Below are 14,644 nucleotides of genomic sequence, written 5' to 3' on the forward strand. Positions count from 1 at the left end.
ACAAAACATTTGTTCAGCCATTCTTGAGCCCTCAACCGACTAAGAGAGAGAGTGTGAGAGAATTGAGTTGTTCTTGAGAGTTTTAGCTTGGAATTTGAAGAATCATAGAAGAGATTGCCTACTTGAGCTTCTAGTCTTATAATTGGAGACATAAGGTAGAGTTTATATCTTCTTGTTCATGAATTCAAGTCATTTTGTTGCATGGCATGGAAGTCTAGAGATCAAAGACATGAATTAGCTTCATATGTTGAATTAAGAGCTTAATCCATGCATGTATGTTGCCATTCTTGAGTTTTGAAGTTAATGTTCATGAAATTCCACATAAATGTTCATATTTTTGCAATGGACCATGAATTCATCTTGTTTTTGAGGAAATTGGCTCATTAGAGCATGTAATTGAAGCTTTGATCTTGGTTAAATACTTGCATGTCACATTAAAGCTATGTTCTTGAAATTTGGTTCAAAATTGTGTTTAATTGAACTACCTCTGGGCTTTGATTTCTTAAATTGATCTTTGAAACATGTTATATTATGAGTTTTGAAGTGTTTTCCAGAAAATTAGCCCAAAAGGATCGAATTTGGTACATTGAAACTTGTTTTTGAGCTTGAGGTTCAAATTTGGAAATTCCAGATTTTGGACTCATGCTCGAGCGGAGTGACTGGCGCTCGAGCATGAAATTCATGCATCCAGCACTTTACACTGTTTTACAGTCTGCTCGAGCGGGGTATTGGACACTCGAGCAAGGACTTGTGTCACACGCTCGAGCGGGTATCGAGCGCCCAATCGAGCGTGATTTTCACACATCCAGTACTTTTGGCATGTTTTACAGTCCGCTCGAGCGGGGTAACTCGCGCTCGAGCGGAGTATTTTGTTTGCCTGTACGCTCGAGCGGGTAAACCCACGCTCGAACAGGATCCCTATTTTTTGAAAATTTGTTAAATGTTTTTAAAGTGCATCTTTGCATCCTCATTCCATCCTAGGCATTCCTAGGCCTAGTTTAAGGCATCTTAATGAGGATATTGATGTAGAACCACACCGAGCCAAGATAGGAATTAAGTTATTATTTTCCCAACTGTGTAGCTTAGTGTGTGTTCACTCTGTAACTGTGTAGGGTTGGCTTTCGGAGACGCGCTCTAGCTGCTTATCGCCCAGAACTCTGTGAGTAACAATGTTGTAAAATATGTTCAAAAATGAATATTTTCTGAATGATCAACTGAACTGTTTTCTGAACTGTTTACTGTTAACTGAATGAATGTTTGTCCTCTATTCTTAACTGTAATGTGGCATCCTTAGCAACTACTGTTACTGTTACTGCTACTGTTACAGAAATCTCTATCAGTTCCTATCTTGGAACTTCTATTTACTGTTAAGATGGCCATCATTGACTGTTCGGTCTTTTAAGACCTACCGTTTACTGTACTGTTCTGCTAATGGATGTACCACATATGACTGTTATAACTGATATACTGATTCAATGAACTGTTTTCGTTACTGTAAGGACATTCATTTTTAATCTCTTTACACATTATGTTATTCACTGAGCTTTAGCTCACTGCTCATATATATATGTAGGTGTACAGGCACCGGACCGTTGCTAGAAGCGTCAGGGTAAACTCCAGTTTTGTCAAGCCAACCAACGTGCCTCACTACGAGGTTCCAAGTCCTTCAAGCTAGGGCTTTTGAGGTGTTTTAGTTTTCCCCTTTTTGTATCTGTTTTGTAATTACTGTATAGACTGAGTGATATTGTAATGTACTGTTCTAATAGGGATTAAGTCCCTGTCCCGAATGATTGATTGTATATATTGTACATACTGTTTTGGTATTGTTTATATATATATATATATATGAAAAGTCTTTTTGCATACAGACTATCACAGCTCATTGGACATCTTTTAATTACTGTTTTGGCTTCTGCCAGCCCCTGTACTCTGTATTACTGTTAAGCAGGCCTTCGATAATCTCGGATTACTGGCCGGTTACGGTGCTAAACCCATAGGGGCGGGTTTGGGTCGTGACAGTTTTTCTATACATTTTTTTCTAAAAAAATCAAAAAACACACTTATTTAGATCATTTAAAATAATCCTTTATTTACTTCTAAGTCTTACCTATCAATAACCAAACCAAACCAAACCAAACCAAGCCTTAAATCCCATCAAATGGGGTCGGCTACATGAATCTTTCTTCTCCACGCGGCTCTATCAAAGGCTATTTCATTAGTCAAATTAAGTAGATCCATATCTCTATTTACAATGCTAGCTAACATTAATCTAAGCCTACCCGGTCCCCTAACATTACCATCTACCGTCACTACATCACATCTCTTGATTACTACCTACGTTGGTCTCCGTTGAATATGACCAAACGATCTCAATCGATTATCTCTCAACTTATCTTCTATCGGTGCTACTCTTATCCATTTTCGAATACACTCATTCATAATTCTGTCTTGTCCAGTCTTGCCACACATCTACCTTAGTATCCTTATCTCAACCGCACTCATCTTATCTATATGTTGCTTCTTGGTTGCTCAACACTCCGTCCCATACAACATCGTTGGTCTAATAGCCATTATATAAAACTTACTTTTTAGTTTAGTAGGTATTTATTTATCGCACAGTACCCCATACGCACTTCTCCACTTATTCCATCCGTGCCTTAATCCTATGGGTCACATCTGCATCAATCTCCCCCGCTATTATAATAATCGATCCTAAATAACGAAAATATTCACTCTTAGGCAGTTCTTAGTTCTCAATTTTTACTTCTCCTCTGCTTTCATTGTTATTGCTACTAAATTTACAATCCATGTACTTTGTCTTAGTTTTGCTTATCCAGAATCCTTTAGATTCAAGTGTTTTTCTTTAAATCTCCAACTTTGTGTTAACTCCATCTCTAGTCTCATCCATTGGCACGATATCATCTGCAAAAAGCATACATCATGGCACATCATCCTGAATATTTCTCGTCAATTCATTAATAACTAAACACAAAAAGATAAGGATTTAAGATAGATCCTTGGTATAACTCTACAATGATATGAAATTCATTTGTCTCTCCAACAGGTGATCTAATAGTAGTCACCACCCCCTTCATACATGTCCCTAATCACATAAATGTAACCTTTTGTCATCCATTTTTCTCTAATACCCACCATATTATATCCCGAGGCACTTTATCATATGCTTTCTCAAGGTCGATAAACACCATATGAATGTCTCTTTTCTTTTCTCTATACTTTTTTATTACTCTCCTCAAAGATAAATCGCTTCCATTGTTGACTTGCCAGGTATAAACCCAAATTGATTCTCTGACACCTTTATTATATCTTGCAATCAGCCATCACCATCTCCCACACTTTCATTAGATGACACATTAGCTTGATTCCTCTATAGTTGTTGCAATTCTGGACATCTTCTTTATTCTTATAGATTGACACTAAAATACTCTTCCTCCATACATATGGTATGTTCATAGTTAACAAAATTTTGTTAAACAACCTAGTCAACTAAGCAATCCCCTTTTTACCCAAATACTTCCAAGCTTCAATAAGGATATCATCGGGTCCTAAACCTTTATTTGATTTCATTTTCTTAAATGCAATCTCCACTTCAAAGTTATTAATTTTGCGATAGAATCTATAGTTTTGGTTTATCGTATTACTAGCTATTTATTCCACTATTAACGTATCTCCATGTTTCTCATTTAATAGTTTCTCAAAATAGTTTTTTCATATCTCCTTAATCTATTCATCCTTCACCAATACCTTAAAATCCTCACTTTTGATGCACTTAACTTGACTAAAATATCTTGTTTTCCTCTCCCGTATTTTAGCAAGTTTATATACCCTCTTCTCTCCCTCCTTACTATCTAATCTAGTGTATAGGTCATTATAAGCTTTCAACTTAGCTTCTCTCACTACTTTCTTGACCTCATTATCGGCTAATCTATAGCTCTTAAGGTTTTCCTTAGTTTTATCCTTCTGCCACTTTTTAAAGCACTATTTTTTTTTTTTGTCTTAACTATTGCTTGAATCTCTTCCCTCCACCACCAAGTTTTCCTAGAGTTGAATCCCGTTCTTTTTGACTCTCTAAGCACTTCCCTTGAGATTCTGCTCATAAACCGAAATGACCATCTCGGTTGGTAATAACAAAGTTTGAACAAATCATCAACACTTCCAACCGGATTAGATCATCTCAGTTGGGAATCCGAAGTTGGACAAAACATTAACTCTTCCAACCGGAGTAAATCATCTCGGTTGGGAATCCAAAGTTGGACAAAACACCAACTCTTCCAACCGGAGTAAATCATCTCGGTTGGGAATCCGAAGTTGGACAAAACGTTAACTCTTCTAACCGGAGTAAATCATCTCAGTTGGGAATCCGAAGTTGGACAAAACACCAACTCTTCCAACCGGAGTAAATCATCTCGGTTGGGAATCCGAAGTTGGACAAAACACCAACTCTTCCAACCGGAGTAAATCATCTCGGTTGGGAATCCAAAGTTGGACAAAACACCAACTCTTCCAACCGGAGTAAATCATCTCGGTTGGGAATCCGAAGTTGGACAAAACACCAACTCTTCCAACCGGAGTAAATCATCTCGGTCCTTAACATTAAAACAACAGTCCAAGTGCTAAAGCAAAATTACTTCTATAAATTGACAGAAAGAATTACATGCTGTAGTGTAAGCCAAAAAATTTCTTTGCACAAGAAAAGAAAGCAAAAGCTTTAAAAATAATACAGTTTCAAGTTGGCCGCATTCCATGGCCGGGGTATTGCTCTTCCCTCTAAATCCTCCAAGTGGTAAGCCCCCTTGCCCGCCAGACCGGTGATCTTGTAGGGTCCTTCCCAATTTGCCCCTAGTTTGCCTTCTCTTGGCACCAGGGTGTTGCCCATAATCTTCCTCAAAACCCAATCACCAACCTTGAATGGTCTGGGGTGCACCGTCTTGTTGTATTTCTTGGAGAGCTCTTGTTGGTAGGCGGCCACATGGATGAGGGCCTTTTCCCGACGCTCTTCCACGAGGTCCAATTCCAAGGCAATAGCTTCGGCATTCAGTTCGGGCTCGAAACTCTCGCTTCTTAGGGTGGGCATGCCAACTTCCAGGGGTATGACCGCCTCCATGCCATAAGCCAAAGCATATGGAGTTTCCTTGGTAGAACGTCACGGGGTTGTTCGGTATGCCCAAAGGACGCTGGGTAATTCCTCAGCCCATTTTCCCTTTGCCTTTTCCAGCCGTTTCTTCAACCCATCCAGTATAGTCTTATTTGATGCCTCAGCTTGACCATTGGACTGCGGGTAAGCCGGGGTGGAGTTGTAGAATTCTATCTTTAAATCCTCGCAAAATCCTCTGAATAGGCGACCATCAAACTGGGTGCCGTTGTCAGAGATCAAGATCTTGGGGACGCCAAACCGCGTGACCACGTTCCGTCAGGCAAACCGCTTCACGTCTTTCTCTTTGATGGTTTCCAAAGGCTCAGCTTCAACCCATTTCGTGAAGTAATCTGTGGCCGCGATGAAGAATTTCCGGTTGCCTGGTGCTGTTGGCAATGGTCCCACTATATCTAGCCCCCACATGGCGAAGGGCCAAGGACTGGTGAGGGGAAGAAGTTCCCTAGCAGGCTGATGGATCTGATGGGCGAATTTCTGACATTTTTCGCACTTGCGAACGTACTTTTGTGCGTCGGCCTGCATGCACAGCCACCAGTATCCCTGCGAAATAGCTCGGTAGGCCAAGGATCTGCCCCCTATGTGGCTGCCACAAATGCCTTCGTGAATTTCATACAAGAAGGTCTCCACACTATTCGGGTGCACGCACTTGAGATAAGGACCAGTGAAGGACTTTTTATACAGCGCACCAGATGGAGAGAGCCAAAACCGCTCTGACTTCACCCGAATTTTGTGGGCTTCTTTCTTGTCAGTTGGTAGAGTCCGGTCTCTGAGGAATAAGATCAAGGGGTCCATCCAGGAAGGACCTAGCGCGGCGCAGAGTACATCCGTCTGCCCGGCGTTTTCAATGCTTGGTCGTGGAAGAAAGTCAATTAACAGGGGGTTTGGAGACGTACTATCTACCATGGAAGCGAGGCCGGCCAGCTCATCATCTCGGCTGTTTTCTTCACGGCCAATCTGTTGGACTCTGATTGCCTCAAACTGCTTGATGTGTTCCCTGACCAGAGCTTGGTACTTCGCCATCCTGTCGTCCTTTGCTTCGTAAATCCCAGAGACTTGGTTAACCACAAGCTGGGAATCACTGTACACCAGGAGCTCGGCAGCCTTCATTTGGATTGCGCTTTTGAGCCCGGCGAGAAGTGCCTCGTACTCAGCCTCGTTATTAGATGCTGGGAAGCCAAGCGTGATAGAATGTTCAATGGTTAGGCCATACGAGGAGATAAGAACGATACCTAGGCTGGCACCATGACGGTTGGACGCTCCATCAACAAAAAGCTTCCACATTTCCCCCACAAAAAGCTTCCAGCAGTCTGATAGGTCCTGAAAGTTGCGAAGGGCAGTGGGATCACCACTGCTCGGCTGTGCGGTTTCAAGTTCTGTGTTGACCGGTTCCAATTCAGTCCCCCTTGGTGATTCGGCACCGGACTCAGCAAGTTGTTCTATAATTCTCAAGTCCGTGGGCGAATCATCAGGTTGCGGTGTTAAACCTGCCGCAGGTTCTGGGCTGTGTGGGTCCATTCTTTCCCCCCTTGATGATGTGGGATCGGACAGAGTGAATGGGTCGGTGATACTCAACTCCGTCATCGCATCACCGGGTAGTATAACCGTGCAGACTGAGGGTGCTTCAATGATGCGCGCAAACTCCGCGTCGCTACCTCCTCTAACTGGTTGTACCGTGGTTGGCCTTGCGTGCATCTCATCATCTGCCTCGGTAATATCGACCGGGCATACCGGATGAGTGCCAGGTGAGAACTCGGCGACAAAATCTGCCAAGGTCTGGGCTTTGATAGCAGTGCGCGGCTGGAACTTGACATCAAACTGTCCCAACTCGATCGCCCACTTAAGAATTCGGCCTGAAAAGTCCGCCCGCTCAAACAAGGCCTTGAGGGGAAACTCGGTCAGTACGACGATGGTATGGGCGTGAAAATAATGCGCCAACTTCCTCGAAGCCATCATCAATGCCAACGCAAGTTTTTCCAGCGTCAAATATCTCGTCTCAGCCGGCAGCAAGGTCTTGCTGACATAAAAAATTAGGAAGTGCTTGATTTCTTCAGCGCGGACTAGCACCGCACTGACCGCGTGCTGGGAGACGGCAAGGTAAAGGTAAAGTTCCTCTCCCGGCTTTGGTGTAACCAACAGTGACGGAGTAGACAGATATTCCTTGAGATCGGCCAAAGCTCGGTCACACTCTGCGTCCCACGAGAACTTTGACTTCAATGCTTGAAAGAAAGGGCGGCAGCGATCTGATGACCGGCTTATAAACCGATTAAGCGCGGCGGCCATCCCGGCCAGATGCTGTACGTCCTTAGCCGAGCTGGGTTGCTTCAATTCTTGCACGGCTCTGATCTGAGTAGGGTCTGCTTCGATGCCTCGGTTTGTGACTAAGAATCCCAAAAATTTTCCAGATCCCACGCCAAAGGCACACTTTGACGCATTCAAGCGCTGCTTGTACTTCTTCAGAATGGCAAACATCTCGGCTAAGTCGGACAAATGGTTTGCTTCATGTCGGCTCTTTACCACCATATCATCGATGTAAGCCTCCATTGTCTGGCCAAGCAAAGGAGCAAACATTTTGGTCACCATCCTCTGAAAGGTTGCCCCGGCGTTCTTCAAACCAAAAGGCATAACTCGGTAACAGAAGAGTCCCCTTGGAGTCGTGAAAGAGGTGATCTCTCGGTCAGGCCCGTGCATGGCAATCTGATGGTAGCTGCGGTAGGCATCCAAGAAACTGAGCCTGTTGTGTCCAGCCGTCAAGTCCACTAGCTGGTCAATGCGCGGCAAAGGGAAGCTGTCTTTGGGACAAGCTCGGTTGACTGTCTTATAGTCGACACAAACTCGCCACTTTCCATTCTTCTTGGGCACCACTACTGTGTTGGAAATCCACCGAGGGTAGTGCACTTCCTGAATTGCTCGTGCCTCAAGCAGGTTCTCAACCTCCTCTGCAATTACCTCGGCGTGATGCAGTGCCGATCTCCTTGTTCGCTGGATGACTGGCTTTGCTCCAGGGTAGACGTTGAGGTGGTGGCAGATGAAACTTGGATCGAGGCCAGGCATGTCGTAGGGCGACCACGCGAAGACTTCGATGTTGGCCATTAAAAACTCAACCATCTCGGTCCTCTCTACGGCCGTGAGACTGGAGCCGAGCAAGAAGAACTTGTCCGGCTGTTCCGTATCAATTCGCACCTCAACCAATTCCTCAACAGCCTTGTCTTCGGCCTTGGTGCCCACATCATCCAAGACACCCTGGTCCTTCGGTCCCTCAATCATTTGAACGAATCCTTTGGCAGCCCGACTCCCGTTGACCGCCACGAAGCACTGCTTGGACTTGACCTGATCGCCCCAAATCTCCTCGATTGTCCCCATAACCGAGGGTAATCTCATCACCTGGTGATAAGTCGATGCTACAGCTTGCATGGCGTGTAACCATCCCCTTCCAAGGATAAGGTTGTACGTCGAAGACACTTGTAGCACCCAGAACTCAACTTGTTTGACCACGGATCCCGCTTTGACCGGCAGGATAATCTTTCCCAAAGGCCACTCTGGTTGTGAGTTGAATCCGACCAGTGGCGAAGTTGCCGGAGCCAAGTCTGTCTCCCGGAGTTTAAGCTGCTTGAACGCATCATAGTACATGATCTCGATCGAGCTTCTCTGATCGATCAAGATCCGCTTAACATCAAAGTCCTTGACGCGTAGTGTTACTACTAGGGCATCGTTGTGCGGCGTCTGGATACGCTCTAGATCCCTTGAGGTGAAACTAATCACGTCTTTTTCTTCAGTCTTCCCCCTTTTGATGGAAGGCTGTACCGACAAAACTTCCCTCATATGCTCTGCCTTTTTTATCATGCCCCGGAGTTCGCAAACACGCTCCGGTTCCACGATGCCGTGGATGACATTAATAACTCCTTGTGGTGGTGCGTCTCGGTCATCCCGTCCCTTGGGATCGACCGAAGCCTGATTCGGCTTCACGCCGCCATCAATGTAAAGGTCTAGATGCCCGGCCGCAACCAGCTCTTTCAAGTGTTGCCGCAAAGGCAAACAATCCTCAGTCTGGTGGCCTCTCTCCCGGTGGAACGTGCAACGATACCGCGGATTATAGCCCTTTTGTCCATCGCCCAACTTAGCAGGAAACCGGACATACTCCTCGTCTCGGATTTCACTAAGTACGCGATAGATTGGAATCTTGAAGACCGTGGTTATGCCAGTCCTTGCCTTCATCCTTCTGTCTGCGTCCGCTACGTCATCTCGGGGGTAGTCATCCCGGTCATTCCGACGTCCTCTACCCCGATTTTTACGGTTCGAGCCACGGTCCGATTCCTCTGCTCGGTCACTTAAGCGGCTGGACTTTTGCCCAACTGCGTGCACTTTGCCTGCTGTCTTCTTGTCTGTTGCTACCGGAGTGGCCTTCACGGTAGAAGCTGACGCGTCATCCTCTACTCGGATGTGTTCATTGATGCGCTGCATGAGTTGGCCCATGGAGGTCGGCTGGTGCATGGTAAGCGAGTCCCACAGTCTATGTCCGACTAGGAGACCACGCTTGTATTGCGTGATTGCAAGGTTGACCGGGCAGTCCAAGATCTCGTTGAAGGTTTCCCAGTACCTTGAGTTGTATACCTTCAGTGTGTCGCTCGGTTCCATCTTGACGCTCAGCAAATGATCGACTTCCTTTGGAGTTTTTGTGTTGGTTTTGAAGCGTGTAACAAACGCCTCGGCCAGCTGGTGCCACCTTTGTATGCTCCCTTCTGGCAACCTCTCGAACCATTTTAAGCCCAGCTCGCCCAAACTTGACGGGAAGATTAGGCACATAAGTCCGTCATTGCGCCTATGTCCGGCCATAACCTGTCGGAAGTGGCTCACATACATATATAGATCGGTTTTTCCGTCGTAAAGTGTGAACTTTGGCTGGTGGAAGCCTGTCGGAAGCGGTGTTGTTTTTATTTCCAGGGAAAAAGGGGTGACACTCAGCCTAGCCAAGTCTGTATCTTCAAAGAGTGGCACTGCTTGGCGGGGTGGAGGCATTCCGACCTCCTCGCTGGCGTGAACCCCGTAGGATAGCCGCTGGAAGGCAGGTATTCTCTGAGCTTCGCGCCGGCGAGCCCGCTCCTTTAAGACCGCCCGTAAATCCTCCGACTGAGCAGAGTAAGAGTACCTCGACGTCGTCACCGGACGTGAGGGTTTGTAGGTACTGTCTTGCGCGCTAGACTTTTCTGCATGCGCGTCGGAATCACCAACCTGGTAACTTCTGGTAATAGATATGGACTGAGTACGTCGCTGACTCTGGCCACCTGAACGACGGGATGTGGTGCGCTTACTGTGGTCTCCCACTCCAGCTACACCCTTCTTTTTGACATGCCGCTTCAGATCCTCCATCTCCGCCGCCATTCGCCGGATGACAGCATCTTGGTCTCTCAACTTACTTTCCAATCGCCTGGCTTGTGAGTCTCTCCTCCGCCGGTGACCGTCTGGACTCCGCGAATGGCCATGACTTTTTCCGCGCTTATCTCGCGCGTCTACTGACTGTCCTCCAGTGGGCGTCTCTAAGTCCGCCATTGGATGGATGGCGGGAGGACCTTCTCTCCTTCGGGTGAACTCCGGGGTAGCTCCGTCTATGGCAGACAACGGAAACTCGTCGTTGTTCGCCATGGACGGCGATCAGATGAACCTGGAAGACAAGGTTTTGTCTGTCAAGTTTCCCACAGACGGCGCCAATTGTACAGGGAGCAAATATTCCGGCAAGCCCGTACTTCTTTCGTCCAAGCTCCGTTTATGTCCGATCACCTGCGCGCAAATAATGGTGAGCTACCCGGCGGTGTGTGGCCGGAAAAACCCTCCGACGATCAAGTTAGCACACACCTTAGGATAGAGAGAAAGAGGGAGAGAGGAGTTTAAGTGTAAGAAATTCCTTACAAAGTGTTCATCTGTCGCATATGGGGGGCGCAGACATGCTTATATACCCTCTGTGCCCCATATCTACTCCCAGTCATCTCCTGACACGTGGCTCCGCTATCCCATCTGTCAGCATAAACCTTGTTGAACATCACCTAATCTCAACTACCTGCCATCACAGCTGGAGCTCGGCAGCCGAGCTGCTCTATCCGTTGCTGTGTCGTGCCGTGCTTCATACCCAAGCACTTCACTGGCTAAGACCAAAGAGGACCGGGCTAGGCGGCATCTCGGCAAAGCCTAGCCCGAGGCACCTTCGGTGGTCGGCCTTTCTGCCGGTCAAACAGTTACCTCGGCTGACTACGCCTTTCTGGGCGCCGGTCACTCAGCTTGTCTGGCTTCGGCCATTCCCTGATCGAGTAGCTCGGTCCGACCGAGCAATGCCTTGCCGAGCAGCTTCTTTACGGTCTGGGGCGGCACACACTCGACCCAAGTTCTGCCTGGCCCAAGTTCTAGCAGCCCATCTCTGGGCGGATAGTCGATCATCTCGGCCCCATGCACCGTTGGGCTCTCAACCTGCTCGGCCGTTACCTCGGCCCAACTCCAGATCATAAATCACCCTCTCAGTGTAGAATAAAGTTATTTATACTATGAGAAATATTAAAGATTTATAATTTTAAATTTATAAATTTACCAACAATAATATAATAACAAACTATTAGGGGTGGGCGCGGGTCAGTTGCGGCCACGAAACCTCCAATCCGCCATCCGTCCGTCAGATTGGCAGATTGGAAAAAATCAATCCGCATCCGTCTGCCAATCTAGCAGATGTGGATTGAGCGGATTGGCGGTTTGACGGATAGATGTGAATCGGTTTGGCGGTTTCAAATTTTATAAATTTTCAACATAATTCAATTTGTGCACTTCCTCAAAAAGAAGAAGAAGAAAGTATTACAGTCAATGACTTAAAAAAATATTACCATCACAACATGCCTCATCCAAAGTAAGAAAGTTTGAAACTTTAGAATATCACAATCACTGCATGCCTCATCTACATACTACAATCATAGCATGCCTCATCCACATAAAGTATTACAATTTGTGGTTCTTAAAATATAAAAATAATTCAAACCACTAAAACTATGAACAAAATAGTAGTAGAGATTGTATGTCTTTGTATTGTTATATCTATATTTGTTTTTGAAAATGAAAACCAACTAGCATATATCATATTTTCTATTTATTATTTTTAGAGATTGATTTAAAAATCAAAAAATATAGATAAATAATAAGTTTATTTTTTTTAATTAAAAAAAATATTCAAGTTGAATTTTTTTTTAACAGAATATTTAATCTCTTTTTTAATTGAAAACACAAACATAATATTTAAACAAACTGAAAATACAAAGTCTTGTAAATTACTAGGGGTGTTCGCGGTTTGACGGTTTAGTTGCGGCCAAAGGAATCTCAAATCCGCCATTCGTCCGCTAGATTGGCGGATTGGAGAAAATCAATCCGCAACTGTCCGCTCGTCATCACGCATCCGTACAAAATGCGACGAATCGGTTCGATTTAATCAGTTTTGACGGATCAATATATCCACTGCTCACCCCCTACAAACTATCATACTGCATCATTACGATCAAATTGCATGAATCTCAAATATTTTTCTTATTGCAATCTTAAAAATAATCCATAATTGCTAATCCCCAAGCCGATCAAACAAGAGTTACCGAGGGCAATTGTGTAAATGCGACAGATTTGCTCATCCAAGCCCTACAACACAACCCTATAAAATGAGGGCGTTGTACAAGCAGAATTCGGCTCAGTTTGAGAAACCGTAACGTAAATTTTAGGTTAGGCTCTGTGCCTTCTCGGTAGCAGCCGCTCAATTTATCTCTTTCGTTTCGACTCTTGCCGATTTTTTTCAATAGTTCGATCGATCGGTCTTTAAAATCATTTTCGAGTAAAGAGAATAGATGCGATGAAGAGTGAAAATGAAGAGAAGATCTGATTGCGAGGTGCTTAAAATTTCTCTCGCAATATGAAGCTCTTTACTATATGGTTCGTATTCACTGAGCATTCATTATCTTCTTCACAAATTTGAATTTGAAGAGTATTTTTGTTTTTGTTTTTGTTTTTGTTGATTCATAAATATTCAACGAAGGACCTATGGAGGAAGTGCGAAATATATGCACTTTCGGCCAAGTTTGCCTTCGAACATCGATCATAAGAAATGCAGATCGTCGAATGGGAAGTTCAATTCTTTCCAATTCCCTTTCGTTTCCTTTTTACAGATCTGATCTCTTACAAAACCCTAATTCCTAATACCTCTTGATTTTGCACACTTTTTTATCCTATGTATATAGCGAAGGTCCCAGCAGAGAGGGTAAAGACTCTAGAACGAGACCTCTCTAACAGTTGAAACACATTCCTTCGCAAAGTGATTTGCCGAATCGTAGGATGCTCCAATTGATTATTGGTTTTGGTGCGTCTTGAACCCTCGGCTACATTTCTTACCACCATTCGTGCAAATCCCTTGCACTGTGTTTGGAACCAAAAAATTGGATTTCAAATATCATTTTTTGGACCTTGGAACTTATAGAGGGCTCGTTTGGGAAGTGGCTATTTTAGTAGGCTATTTGACTATTTTAGTAGGCTATTTTGGTTTTTGTATTTGGGAAGATAAGATGAATATTTAGTTGAGTTGTTGTATTGGAAAGTGTATTGAAATGATATTTGCATTTAAAATGATAAATTTGTCCGTGAATTATAATTTTTTAAAATGATGTGAAGGGGTAAAATGATAATTTAGCAGTTGATGATAACTTTTGAAGCTGTGACAGTGTAGCCTACATTGTTCGTGCTGCAGCTTATTTTTATTTTTTATTTTTTGGAAAACCTGTGAACAGTGTTGCTTTTGGGCTTTTTTCTCAAATGAGGCTATAATAGCCTCATTTTCGGCTTTCCAAACATTGCCAGAATTGGAATTACAATGTTGATTTGATGTGGATTGGATGTCTAGCTCTTTGGATTTCAAAATTTTAGGTAGCGGTAGGGTTTTCTAAATATAATTTGAAAACGGTTTTGATAGGTAGTCGAATTTGGGGGCTCGAATTTGGCTCGAATTCGGAGAAGAAAAAGAAGAGAAAAAGAAGGAAGAAGAAGAAGAAGAGAAGGAGGAAGGAGGAGGACTGGAGGGGGCATAATCACAGGGGGAGGAGGAGGCAGGGCCGGAGGCGACGGCGGTGGTGCTGCGATGATCGGCGGCGGTGGCGAGGCGACGGCAGTTGTGCTGCGACGATCTCCTCTCTTTCTCTCTTTCTCCTCATCTTTCTCTTCTCCTCTCTTCTTCTTCTGCTCTTCTCCTGTGTTCATCGAAGAAGAAGAAGAAAAAAAGAAAGAAAGAAAAGGAAGAGAAAGAAAAGGTAGAAAAAAAAAATGAAATTCAAAATGACGTCGTTTTGGGTTTCGAGCCGAATTCGGGCCACCGAATTCAAGCTACGAGTCATTTTCCATTTGAAAATATGAATTGTATTTTGAGTTTGTGAATTTTGAAATTGTGATTTGAGTATAGAAAATTTATTTGGTGAA

At 44.4% G+C, this 14,644-nt stretch overlaps 1 long non-coding RNA gene and 1 other non-coding gene across 3 annotated transcripts; both read left to right on the forward strand.

Moving 5' to 3' along the window:
* The first annotated feature begins 12,857 nt into the window (after positions 1–12,857).
* Positions 12,858–14,644, forward strand: LOC114302843 (uncharacterized). Of its 2 annotated transcripts, none has more exons than XR_003643533.2 (2): positions 12,858–13,114; positions 14,145–14,644. It is a non-coding gene; the product is annotated as an uncharacterized LOC114302843 (long non-coding RNA). The 2 variants fall into 2 exon arrangements; XR_014362651.1 differs by having other exon boundaries at positions 12,872–13,114; positions 13,420–14,644.
* On the forward strand, positions 13,417–13,567 carry LOC114302856 (small nucleolar RNA snoR145). Its single transcript, XR_003643536.2, has one exon. It is a non-coding gene; the product is annotated as a small nucleolar RNA snoR145 (small nucleolar RNA).

Source organism: Camellia sinensis, chromosome 2 (assembly GCF_055761805.1).
Source record: "Camellia sinensis isolate YWXY chromosome 2, ASM5576180v1, whole genome shotgun sequence".
NCBI classification, from domain to species: Eukaryota; Viridiplantae; Streptophyta; class Magnoliopsida; order Ericales; family Theaceae; genus Camellia; species Camellia sinensis.